The 11,087-nt window shown below is 50.3% G+C and overlaps 1 long non-coding RNA gene across 1 annotated transcript; it reads left to right on the top strand.

Moving 5' to 3' along the window:
- Positions 1 to 5,035: 5,035 nt before the first annotated feature.
- Positions 5,036 to 9,471, top strand: LOC147652789 (uncharacterized). The gene is made up of 2 exons (XR_015288045.1): positions 5,036 to 5,338; positions 6,466 to 9,471. It is a non-coding gene; the product is annotated as an uncharacterized LOC147652789 (long non-coding RNA).
- The last annotated feature ends 1,616 nt before the right edge of the window (positions 9,472 to 11,087 follow it).

The following is an 11,087-nucleotide window of genomic DNA, read 5'->3' as shown; positions in this document are numbered from 1 at the left end:
AACAGATGAAAGATTCTGACCAGGAGCAGTCAGAGGATGAAGCAGGAGTTTTAAGGGCAGTTGTAATCCGGTCTAGCCCCAGGCACGGCCGTGCCAGCAGGTTCCTGCCATGGAAAACAGGCTACTGCTGCTGGGCTGCTGCAGGAAAACCCCTCCAGCAGCTCATGGCCACTGTGGGTGATGCAGCCGGAAGTGGGACACCAAGGAAAGGCTGCTCTGGGGGTTACCAGGGTGAGGATAGCAGAGCAGAAGTGGCTGTGCTGCCATGCCTCTATCCAAGCTTTGTGGTGTTGTTCCAAAGAAGCTGTGGACCAGAGAAGCAGGAAAATGTTTGAGCTTCAGGGACTGCATCTGCCTTTCACAAGCCAGACTTTTTATGGGACTCAAACCGGGTCTCCAAACCAGTGGATGTGGCAAGGCAAGGTGGTTCTGTTGTTACCTCCATTAATCCTCACCCTGCACAAAGAGCATCAGGATCTGCTCAGCCCTAACAGGCTGGTGGCTCCCAGGGTTCTGCTTGGCCTGGTTAGAAGATCGACGGGGGAAAAAAAATTAAAAAGAAAAAGAAAAAAAAAAAAAGAAAAAAGGTTTTTTTGCAAAGCCAGTAGTGCCCAGCCAAGAGGCTTCCACACACAAGTGGCTTCTGAAACACGAACCAACCACAGAGGTCTCAGCTCTTCTCACAGCGCAAGTGTGTGGGCTCGGCTGGAAACCCTGCTCCAGGGAAGGCTCTGCCTGCTGAACTCCGGCCAGCAAGCGGAGCAGCCCGGCACTAGACCCTGGGAAGGAGGCACACCAGGTCTCCCAGGCCACTTCCCAGAGCCCCACAGCTTCATATGGGGTCAGGGTGGGCAGGGAAGGGGAAGGGAGCCTCTGGGAAGGGAGCAGGCACCGCAGCTGCGAGCGAGGACGTCCTCTCCAGCTGCAGAGACCCTTGGACCCAGGAAGTTTCCATGGGTCAGGACTTTGCAGGCTGTTCCTCAGTGTTTATTTGGGTTGGCTCAGGAGCTTCCCAGTGCGTGTGTTTACTGGGGTGGACACATCCCTGCAGGGCTGGAGAGGTGCCCTGGATGTCTCTGTCCCAGGGGTAGCTCGCCATTAGGAAGTGGGGGTCCCCATGATGCATTCACATTTAACCGACATTGACTGAAGTCTTAAACAAATCCAGCCACAACCCTGGAAACTTTCTTTGGAGAAGCAGATCCCGTCTCCAAAGTGCAGCGTTCAGCAAGCTGAAGGGAATGGGCTAGGCTGGGTTGTAAGACATGAGCTAACTGCCAGCTTCTATTTCCATCTGGGAGGGCGAAGGAGCCAAAATCAATAAATCATCATCATTGCCACCAAGAGTTTGGTTTTATTGGATGATAATATATTTCCTACTGGTGAGACCATGTACCGGCAGCTGGAAGAGGAACAAATGACTATTTACATTGCAGAGCAGGGAAGACAGAGGAAAGAAATAAGTAAACATATCACATATGTTATATGGAGATTACTGCGGGGTTAGTCTCCCTTATGACATCTACCTCGGAGGGGAGGGGCAGAGGAAGGTGACTCATAAATGTCCCAATACTAAGTGAATTATTCCATCACTTCACTGCCCTGTATCTCTCATGCTCACGGATCCCTTCTTCTCCCCTCCTCTGCAAACACAGCTCATGGGCCAAGTGTGTAATTAGCTGATCTTTGGATGCTGCAGAGACTTTGCTGAAGCACAGAGCTGTTGAGACCCCCACAACAGGGGCACTAAGGACATTATGGTGTCCCTTTGAGAAGCTCTTGCCTTCAGGAGTCCTTCATTCCCACCCCACAGAGATGGGGTACCCAGAGAGGTGCTGCAAGCAGCATGGGGGCCTGCTGGGAGCCATGGGAATGGCTCCAAAGCCACTGAGTCTGCAGGGAATACCTGTGCTCACCACATGCTCCAGGCCTCCAGACTGTGCCTCCTCATCTGCCAGGCTGAGGTTTGTCTTGCTCATCTTTGGTCTGCAGGGTTCACACTGCTTTCTCCTTCAGGCAGGATGTGTTGGGAGGTGAAAGCACCTGTTACAGAAACCAAGCACATCCCTGCTGGAATCAAATCTTTGTCTATACCAAAGTCTTCCTGGGGACAGAGAATTTTTGTTTGATAAAAATTACCATTCCAGTCAGCTCTTCTTCTTCTCTTTTTTTTTTTTTTAAAGAAAGCCCAATATAAATATAATAATACAATGTGTAGCCAATACATCTCAATGTTCAAAATGTATTATCCACCCTTTTTAATACCAAGGCCTCCCTAGGAGATAACCCAGTCCTCCTCAAGTGCAGCTCCAAGATCCCTGTGCCACGAGGAGGACCGAGATCCACACACACAGTGGGGAGAGCTGCTGCTGGCTGCTCCAGGAATGAGTCCCATTTCCATTCCTGCCTCTCCTGCTTCTGACCATTAGGTCTTGGCCTCCTAAACGGGTTTTCATCACCCAATTAGAAACAGAGCAACCTCCTGCTACTCAGTTATATTTGGCACGGCGAGTGCACACAGGGAAATAATCCATAGTGCTCTGCCTGGACCGGCACGTGCCCCGGAGCAGGGCTTGGCTGCCTGGCCCTCCAGCCGTGTCCCCCTTCTGCACTCAGCCACCTTCACTGGTCACTGGTCACCAGCAGATCATCAGCTCCTTAAAGCAGGATCAGCACCTGCCCTTGTCATTGCAGCTCCCGCCTGCTCAGAGCCAGGGGACAGCTGATGTCACCCATGTCCTGCTGGGCTCCAGGAGACCTCAGCTTTGGAATACCCTCCTGGTACAAGAGGGGCTGGAAAAGGGTTTATATCCCACTGTGTGGAGTGATGTGATGCAGGATCTTGGAAGAAGAGAAGGAACTGTTTTCTGAACATTTGTGGTAGCCCACCCCCAAATAACATGGCAAAGTTTGCTGTTGCAGCATTCCAAAATCTCAGGTTTCTGCAGAGCTCCTCCAGCTGATGCTGCAGGATTATGGGCTCCTAGGACACCTCATTACACCTGGATAGGGACCAAGGCACAGCCAGAGCTGCCTTTCCAGCTGCCATTGTGATGTGATGGCATCTACCACCCTTCCCCAGTGAGGAGACACTGATGTGGAGGGTCAATGGGGAATTCCTACTCTTCACTGTGCTGGGGCTATAGGAGCATGTCCGGATCTACCTGTGGTGAGACCACAAGGTTTGCTTCTCCCCAGATCCCTGTTAGTTGGTTTGGCCTGGCTCAGGGATGAAGATCAAGCATGGATTAAGAAAAGATGCTGGGCTCTGTTCATGCTCCCTCCAGTCCTTGGAAGGAGCCAGTGCTGGCCACATCCATCCCCATAGAAGCAGAACCCGAGGGCCAGCAGCCACCTGGACCCTGGAGAGCTGCCAGGCAGCTGCATCTTGTGTGTCCCAGGGTGGAGGAGGCTGTGGCCACGAGGTGACAAGGAAAGCAATGCCTCTGGCACTGCCCCACATCACCCACTCCCACAGCCACCCCATCCCCTGTCCAGTGTAACATCTCCTGATTAAATCCAAAACACCGTGGAAAGAGGGGGGGTGGGCACAGCCTCCATCCCCACAGCAGGTGCAAGGCTGAGCACGCCGAGCTGTATTGCATTGCTCTGGTTATTGGGGAAAAACAAAGCAGCAATTATAAAATCTTCTGGAGAAAGCAGATCACAAGGCTCCAGGGACCCTGAGGAGCTGTAAGAAGGCAGGCAGTAAAAAAGCAGACCCGGGAATAACCCTCATTGAGGTGAAGCAGGTCATGGGGAACAGACCAGCTGCAGCACCTGATGGGCATAAAGTCATCCAGAACCTAGGGAGCATCCAAGAGCTCCTCTACAAGAGATTTTTGCAACTTGGGTACAAAGTTCTGCCTAAATGTGATTTTAAGCATCTATGCCCATTTCTGGACATCATTCCTCCCAAACCCAGAATTTATATACTACTACATATGCACAGGTGGATACACACACCATCAATTTATTGCAAATAGTTTCTAACCTGCTGATGATTTTGTCTCAATTTGGCAGAGGAGTAAAACTTTCAAAAAAAATTTGTCTTCTGGAAGTTTTGTGGAAATGGTTGGAGGAGAGAGATATAATTTCTAGTCTGGGTGAGGGAAAGACTCATCAGAAAGCCCACACTTCCACTGCTCAGGGCATTTGGGCTCTTGTAACTACTCTCCCTTCCAGACCCACCTGACCAGACACAGCAGCAAGGGGCAGGACAGAAGGAGGGAACAGCAGCATTGCATGTTAATGAAGTTGGGTAATAATAATTGTTTTATTTATAAGCAACCCCCACCCCTGTTGAATCGCTTGGGGCTCTGCACAACAACCACAAAAACAATTGCTCATTAATTAAAACCACACCAGCTTCCCTGAGATTGCAAACAGATGGATAAACACATCAGATGATATAATAGCCCAGGAACTGGGAATGGGAAGGGACCACCTGTACCAGCCAGCTTGGGCAGGCAGAGGTTTGGCTTGTGCCTCCCTGGAGTTCCAGCCTCAGAGCACTCATCAGGACACCAGAAAACCTCAGGATCCTACAGGCTGCAATGTGTCCCCAGAAAAAGTCAGGAGAGCACTACTCATGTCCTAAAGCCCTGCGCTATCCTAGAAATACCCAGAGATCTTGGAGGAAAGGTTCTTCCCATAAAGACTAACTAAAAAACCTCTTCTTTCTACCAATCCTTCTGTCTGAGCTGGGATGGAAATGTCCCTGCTTCAGCTCTGAGAACAACACCATCCTCATCCTCAGTGCTGTCCATCAGCCTGGCACTGTCCACTCCATGCTGGAGGCTCTCCGAGGCCACAAAGTGCTCTGGGGGGAAAACCCAGAGGAGGTCCACAGGTGAGCTGTTCATTGTGGAGTCTGCTGGGTCCTGTAAGTGCCTCCAGCCTGGGGCTGAGAGAAATACAACACATGGACTTAACAAGTCCCTTCCCAGCCCTTCAGCTCCACATGTGTTTTTCATCTCAGCATCTCCAGCCACTCGCAAGCACCAGTTACCTCCGGATCACCTGCAGTAAATAAGGAAAGCACCGTTCAATCCATCCACCCCAATAAACCCAGGAATCACCAAGCCAGGCTCCCTTGTTTGTGATTTAATCAACGAGACAACAGTGGAGTAAGGAATGTGACTGAAAAATCCATGATCCCCAAAATCCATGGGCTCCATCTCTCTCCCTGGAGAACAGAGCCCCGTGGCAGCTAGGACTGAGTTTCCACCTGCCCTCCTTCCCCACACCTTTTCAACCCTGCAGGCCTCATTTGAGAACACATTCCTGCAGCCGTGTCCCTGGGGGCCCACGAGGGGCTGCCAATATTTCCAGAAAGGTGAGGACGGGCCGAGCCGGCACTCCTGACTCACGGAGGCAGCTGGAGACTCTCCCCAGCCAGCTGGAGGGTGGGAACAGCTCGTCGAGAGGAGGATGGGGATGCAGGGTGTGGACTGAGCATCCCCAGGGATCAGCCACATGTGGGGAGGAGCAGTGGGGCTGCAGCTCACGCAGGGTTCCTCACAGCACCAGGCACAGGGAAGGGACGCGCGCCGATCTCACATCCCTGGGAGGGCACCTTTGTGAAGAGGGTGAGGAAAGGCCTCTGGCTTCATATCTGCTGCAGGGTTGCAGCCTGGCTGGGGCTTTAGAAGAGGACAATTTTTCAAGACTGTCCAGCCCAGCTTGTCCAGTTGTGAGATTTCTCACCTCAAGGAAGTGGCAGCGGGTGAGCCAAGGAAAGACCCCAGCCCCACACAGACAACAAACAGCGCTCTGGGCAGAGGCTGGGAACACTTTAGCCTTGATTTATGCTGCATAAATTTAGTCCTTTTCTTTTTTACAGCCCATTCATTCCTCTGCATTCATACATTAGTGTGTTTTATTGAGCAAATGAACTTAAGGAGTTGTTGAGGGAAATGCTGAAGGTGCCACCTTGGGCATCTGTGTCTGCATCTTGGAGAAAAATCCTGAAAGAGCACAGGGGATTGGTTTGCAGGGGGAAAATTTTGCCCATCCTCCCAGGACGGTTTGGCAACATATTCCTGCCCTGCACCATTGCACAGGGCCACCTTGCCCCCACCCTTATCATGCAGGCTTTGTGTGTCCCATGAGCTCACAGACAGAGCTGACACCGGCGGAATATTTCCAGGATGCTCCATGCTGACCAACACCTTCCACCCTGCAGCAGGGACACCTGGCAAATTTTCTTTGTCTGGAAAAGCTCCTGTTAATGTGATTGACCTCAGTTTCACCTAGATCCTTGTGGGAATACACCACATGCTTTGCCTGGGGCCAGGGATTTTTCTTCTATCAAGAGAAATCGGGCTACAAGCCTACGTATCCCTGCTCATGAATTCGGACCCGTTGTGCCACATTCTCACCCAACCTGAGTGGCTCCCCTTGGACTGGCACAGGACATTTCATCCCTGGCTGGGTGGTCCTTATCACACCTCTCTATTTCAGGTGCCAGGAGGAAGAGCAAGGCCATGCTCTGCACAGGAGGACACCCTTGGCACCCAGCCTACTCTCCAGTGCCACGTCCTTCTCCACATGGGTCTGCCCTGGAGAGGGACCAGATGTCCCCAGCTCCATTTAGAGTCCGTGGGAGATGAGGGGACCTGGGCTGTGGGAGGGCTGAGATGAGTCCCACGAGCTGCCAGGACTCTATGCCTGAATAGCAGAGGTCAGAGTCTGGCCCAGGGTTATTAATTCTCATTCCTCTGATGACATCTGCGGCTCTGTGAGGCCACAGCACAGCTGGGGAGCTGCTGTCTTATCAGCTCTCACTCCTGGAAGGCTTCTCCAGCTCTTCTCCTCAAAGGCTGACTTCCTGACCCAACGCAGAGCTCCATGCAACCTCCAAGGAGCCAGTGGCCTATCTCAGGCCTGGATTTGTCCCCTCAGGAAATTACTGTGGGTCCTGACTGATCTCCAGCGGACCCATCCAAAAAAAGAATAATACAGCTTTTCTGCAGACAACTCTATCTTTGCTACATACCAATCCCATGACAAACCAGCTGGCACGAGAGCTCAAGCACGAAAGCAATTTGGCTTCCCTCCTTCTTATGTTGACAGCTTTAAAGCCGCTCTCTTTAAACTCACCTCCCGTAGGTGGTTCGGCAGCAGAGCCAAAGGCTGTGATTACACTTCCAGAATGTTTGTTAGCTGCAGGTCCCCAGGCACCGAGTTCTGGAAAATATTTTTCAAGCAATGTCCTCAGGGTCAGAGGCAGGTTCTCTGGCTTGTTCCTGGCTGACTTCACACTGGGCTGTGCATGCTGCAGCCAGTGTGTTTTTTAGGACTTTTTTTAGGACTTTTAGGCAGGCAGACAGATCTGAGAGTCTCTCTGGGTAGAAGTCCCCTTAGATCCCATCCCGGAACCAGGAGGATCCTCTGGCTCCCCCCACACACAGCTGAGAACAAAGGGGCCAACGTGGCTCCCCGGGGCCATCAGATAAAGGGGACACGACTTGCTGAATTTCTTTACTAAAAGAATTTTTTTTTCTACTTTACTACTGCTCTACCCCTGCCTGACTGGCAGGAGAGTCACAGCATCCACGGCAAGGTGGAAAGGTCTGGGGAAGTGTAGGGTGGGTAACAGAGGGGAAATTTAATTGCAGCGAGTGGGAAACAGTGTGAAACACCCTTCAGGCATCCCCCCAGCACTGAGCCTGTGTCTCTGGCCCGGGTCACACATCTCCTCACACCAGAAACTCTGCAGCCATGCCTCCAAGCTGCAGTGCACAGGTAGGTGCAAACACCCATGGAAGCAATTGGGACTTCAGCCTTGTGCCAACTTAAGTCTAATCAGTGCCACACTGATCACAGCTTTCAGGGCAGTTCTGCTCCTGGGTGAGGTGTGGGTTTGAAAGGTGGGAACCCAGCTCAGGCTCTAAATAAGGCTGGCCTGGGTTGGTTCATCCTCTCTTACAAGCGCTGTGCTTTTGTATCTTTACGGCATTGTTATGTTCCTGTCAATCACTGAAGTTAAACCTGTGCTTTAGGGATGAAACCTTGTATTCCCACAAATCACCCACCCCCCACCACCCCCCCCAAAAAAATCTAAACCAAAAATACCTCCAAGGGATTGTTTTCCTTAGAAAGAAGGGAAAGAGGTAAAGACATGGCTGAGTAGGAAGCAGCCAAACAGATGCAGAGGTCCATGGCAGGGACAAGGGGTTTCTCCATGACATTTAAAGGTGGCACCCTCAAAACCTATAAAAAGAAACACTTTTCTACCCAGCCTGTACAGCCAAGCTCTTGAATTCCCAGCCTTGAAACTAAACAGTGTCTCATTTTACATACACCACCCAACGAGCCTCAGTGCTACCTCCCAAGACTTAAGTCATATCACTGGTGGCGCTGGAGAAGGGAATGAGAAAAAGGAAACAGGCTGACATATCTGATCCGCTGAAATCACACAAATGGCTTCGCTGAACAGCCAATTTAAAGGGGAACAGCTCTGCATGAGCCACACCAGCTTGGGCTGTGCTGCCACAAGCTCCTTCATTAAGTGTGGATAACAGAGGTCAGACTATTCCTTGCCATGGGTATGTGTGCAGGCACCAACCAAAGGAGCATCCAAGGCATCTGAGTCATTTCAATTCAGAAATTCAAGAATTAGTGCAAGAAGCCGTGTAAAATATGCTGTTCAGTAGGTTACAATGATGGACACACACCAATGGCTATTTGGGATCAAACCTCTTGGCTTCTCCTTTTCAGCACTGAGACCCACATATGGAAAAACCCAGTGTCCCATTTCTCTTTTCTTCCAGTTCCTACACAAACAAAATATAGGGTTGAGGGGTTTCTGTGTTGTTTTGTTTTGGTTTTTTCTCTTTTCACTCTGTCAATTCCATTCACACTGTTATGCAAAGAAGAGCAGAAACTTGTCAGCCAAACCAGAATTTCTCTTAGCATCACAAAGTCTATCTTCTGCATTTTGCAGTTTGGTCTTAGCAACACCAGGTCTCTGGCTGCATATACTAAAGTTCTGGGTTTGTTGTCAGCACAGAATTATCTCTGGGCAGGACCTGTGCACTGACATGTCACCCTCAATGCTGGAGCATGAAGGAGATAGTGGGAAGTGGAAAAGATATTGAGATTATAGTTAAAATGCTCAAAGGTAAAGGCAGAGGCAAACTCTGCCAGGAAAGGAAGTTTTCCTGCTCTGAAGGCGCTCTGACCATAACCCCATAAATCACACACCCCTGGTTCACCTCCCCCAGTTATCCAGTAATTGGGTGGGAGGGAGAATGGAGTGGGATCTCCCAAGAGCCTTGGGCACCTGGGGCTGCCTTGTACGCATGGCTGACACACTCTGACACAAAAAACTCTTTATAGGCAACCTGTGGCCTTCCAAAGATGCTCAGGTGGATCAACATGCAGTGTGCCATATCCTTATTATTCCCTCCTCACTTATTTTCCACCTGCGTGTTTATTGAGCAAAGAAGCTCCATAAAGAGCTTGGATTTCATCTTCTGCATCAGGGGATTTGACAATCTGGTAGTTTGTAGCAGCCAGGAGTCCTCTGTCTCCATCCTTGAGTCCATCAGTGCGTGAAAAACACATCCAGGCTCTCCAGGAGCCACGTGAGCGCTTCCTCCTTACTGTAACTCACACCCAGAAGTGGGCTTTTTTCGTTCACAAACTTTTCCTCTGGAGTCTCTCTCTTAAATACGGATTGCTGGTGATATTGCTGACATTTATTCATTGCATCTCTAATAACTATTAGTATTCAAGAGGTCACATTAAGAGCCTGGTGGGTTTCCAGCCGCAATTACCCTGCTTTGTTTTACTTGCCTGTCACAGAGCTGGTCTAGGGGGTTATGTTTGTTCTGCTGAAAGAAAACTTTATGGCATGTTTCAGGCCTGACATTATGACACTGGTAGGCCAGACAATCTGTCGTTGGAAAGAATTTCTGCAAATCCCCAAAGTTTTTCTGCATTTCTATGCTGTCATCTAAAAAGCAGCATCTGCTCTGTAAGGCTGCCAAAAGAAGGTCATATTTTTATTTTTACCAATAAAAGGAAAGGATGAGCCTGCGGTTCAGGCAGTGGACGAGCCTTCGGGCAGCCTGGGGTTTGTTTCCCAATTGAGCCAAGACTTTGGGCAGTTGGCCCAGCTGGGGATGGGTACCTTTCCCTGCTTGAAAAGCAAAGAAGTGCTTTCCTTCCAGACCCCAGAGAATCATAGAATTGTTAGGATTGGAAGGGGCCTTGAAGCTCATCTTGTTCCACCCCATGCCATGGGCAGAGACACATTCCACGGTCCCTGGTTTCTCCAAGCCCCGTCCAACCTGGCCTTGGACACTTCCAGGGATCCAAGGCCAGCCACAGCTGCTCTGGGCAGCTGCTGCCAACAATTCTTTTGCAGATGGTGCCCCCCACACCTCTCCATGACCTTAATGTCCTTTTCCAGTGTGGCTTTGGGCTGGAGTCACCTTCCTTGATGCATAGACTGAGGGTTAAATGGTCCAAGATCACCACTACTGGTCCCTGCATCTCTCCCTCTCCTCATATGGTCCTGCTCCCTCCGGTTCCTCTGCACCTACCTGCTCCAAAACTGCAGCATCTCTTTTTTTATTTTTTCCTTGCAATAGATGCCTTCCTCCTAAATTAGGTTTTTCCTCTCCACTTGGCCTTGCCACAGCTCTGGAAACAAACAGCTCACATTAAAAGTGTTTCTAAGGGAGTGTTATTTTCATGCCATCTTTGCTAATGGCATCTCTGTTGGAAACTGTCAGTTGAATGCTGTTTGACACATCCCTGGCTGTCACACGCGGAGGAGAGCCAGAAAATGGGAAACCTTCTTTCCAAAGGAGATGAGATTTCAATGGAAGTGTCAGTTTTTAAGTTAAGTCTTCTCAAATATTACATTCACAAAAAAGAATTCACCAACAGCTGCACTTCTAAGAGACCAAGGGACTGATTACATCTGTCATGTGGATAATATATTGCCCTTTGAATGATAGGTGTGTACACGAACTCGCAGAGCCTCTGTGACCAATGAAGGGACTTCAAAGGTGGTGGTGGGTGGCAGTGGTGGTGGTGGGCTGGGCTGGAGGCAGGGGAGAGCCCGGGGC

Source organism: Cyanistes caeruleus, chromosome 6, assembly GCF_971803275.1.
Source record: "Cyanistes caeruleus chromosome 6, bCyaCae1.hap1.1, whole genome shotgun sequence".
NCBI classification, from domain to species: Eukaryota; Metazoa; Chordata; class Aves; order Passeriformes; family Paridae; genus Cyanistes; species Cyanistes caeruleus.
The sequence above is the reverse complement of the archived record's forward strand: the minus strand, read 5'-3'. Positions and strand labels throughout refer to the sequence as shown.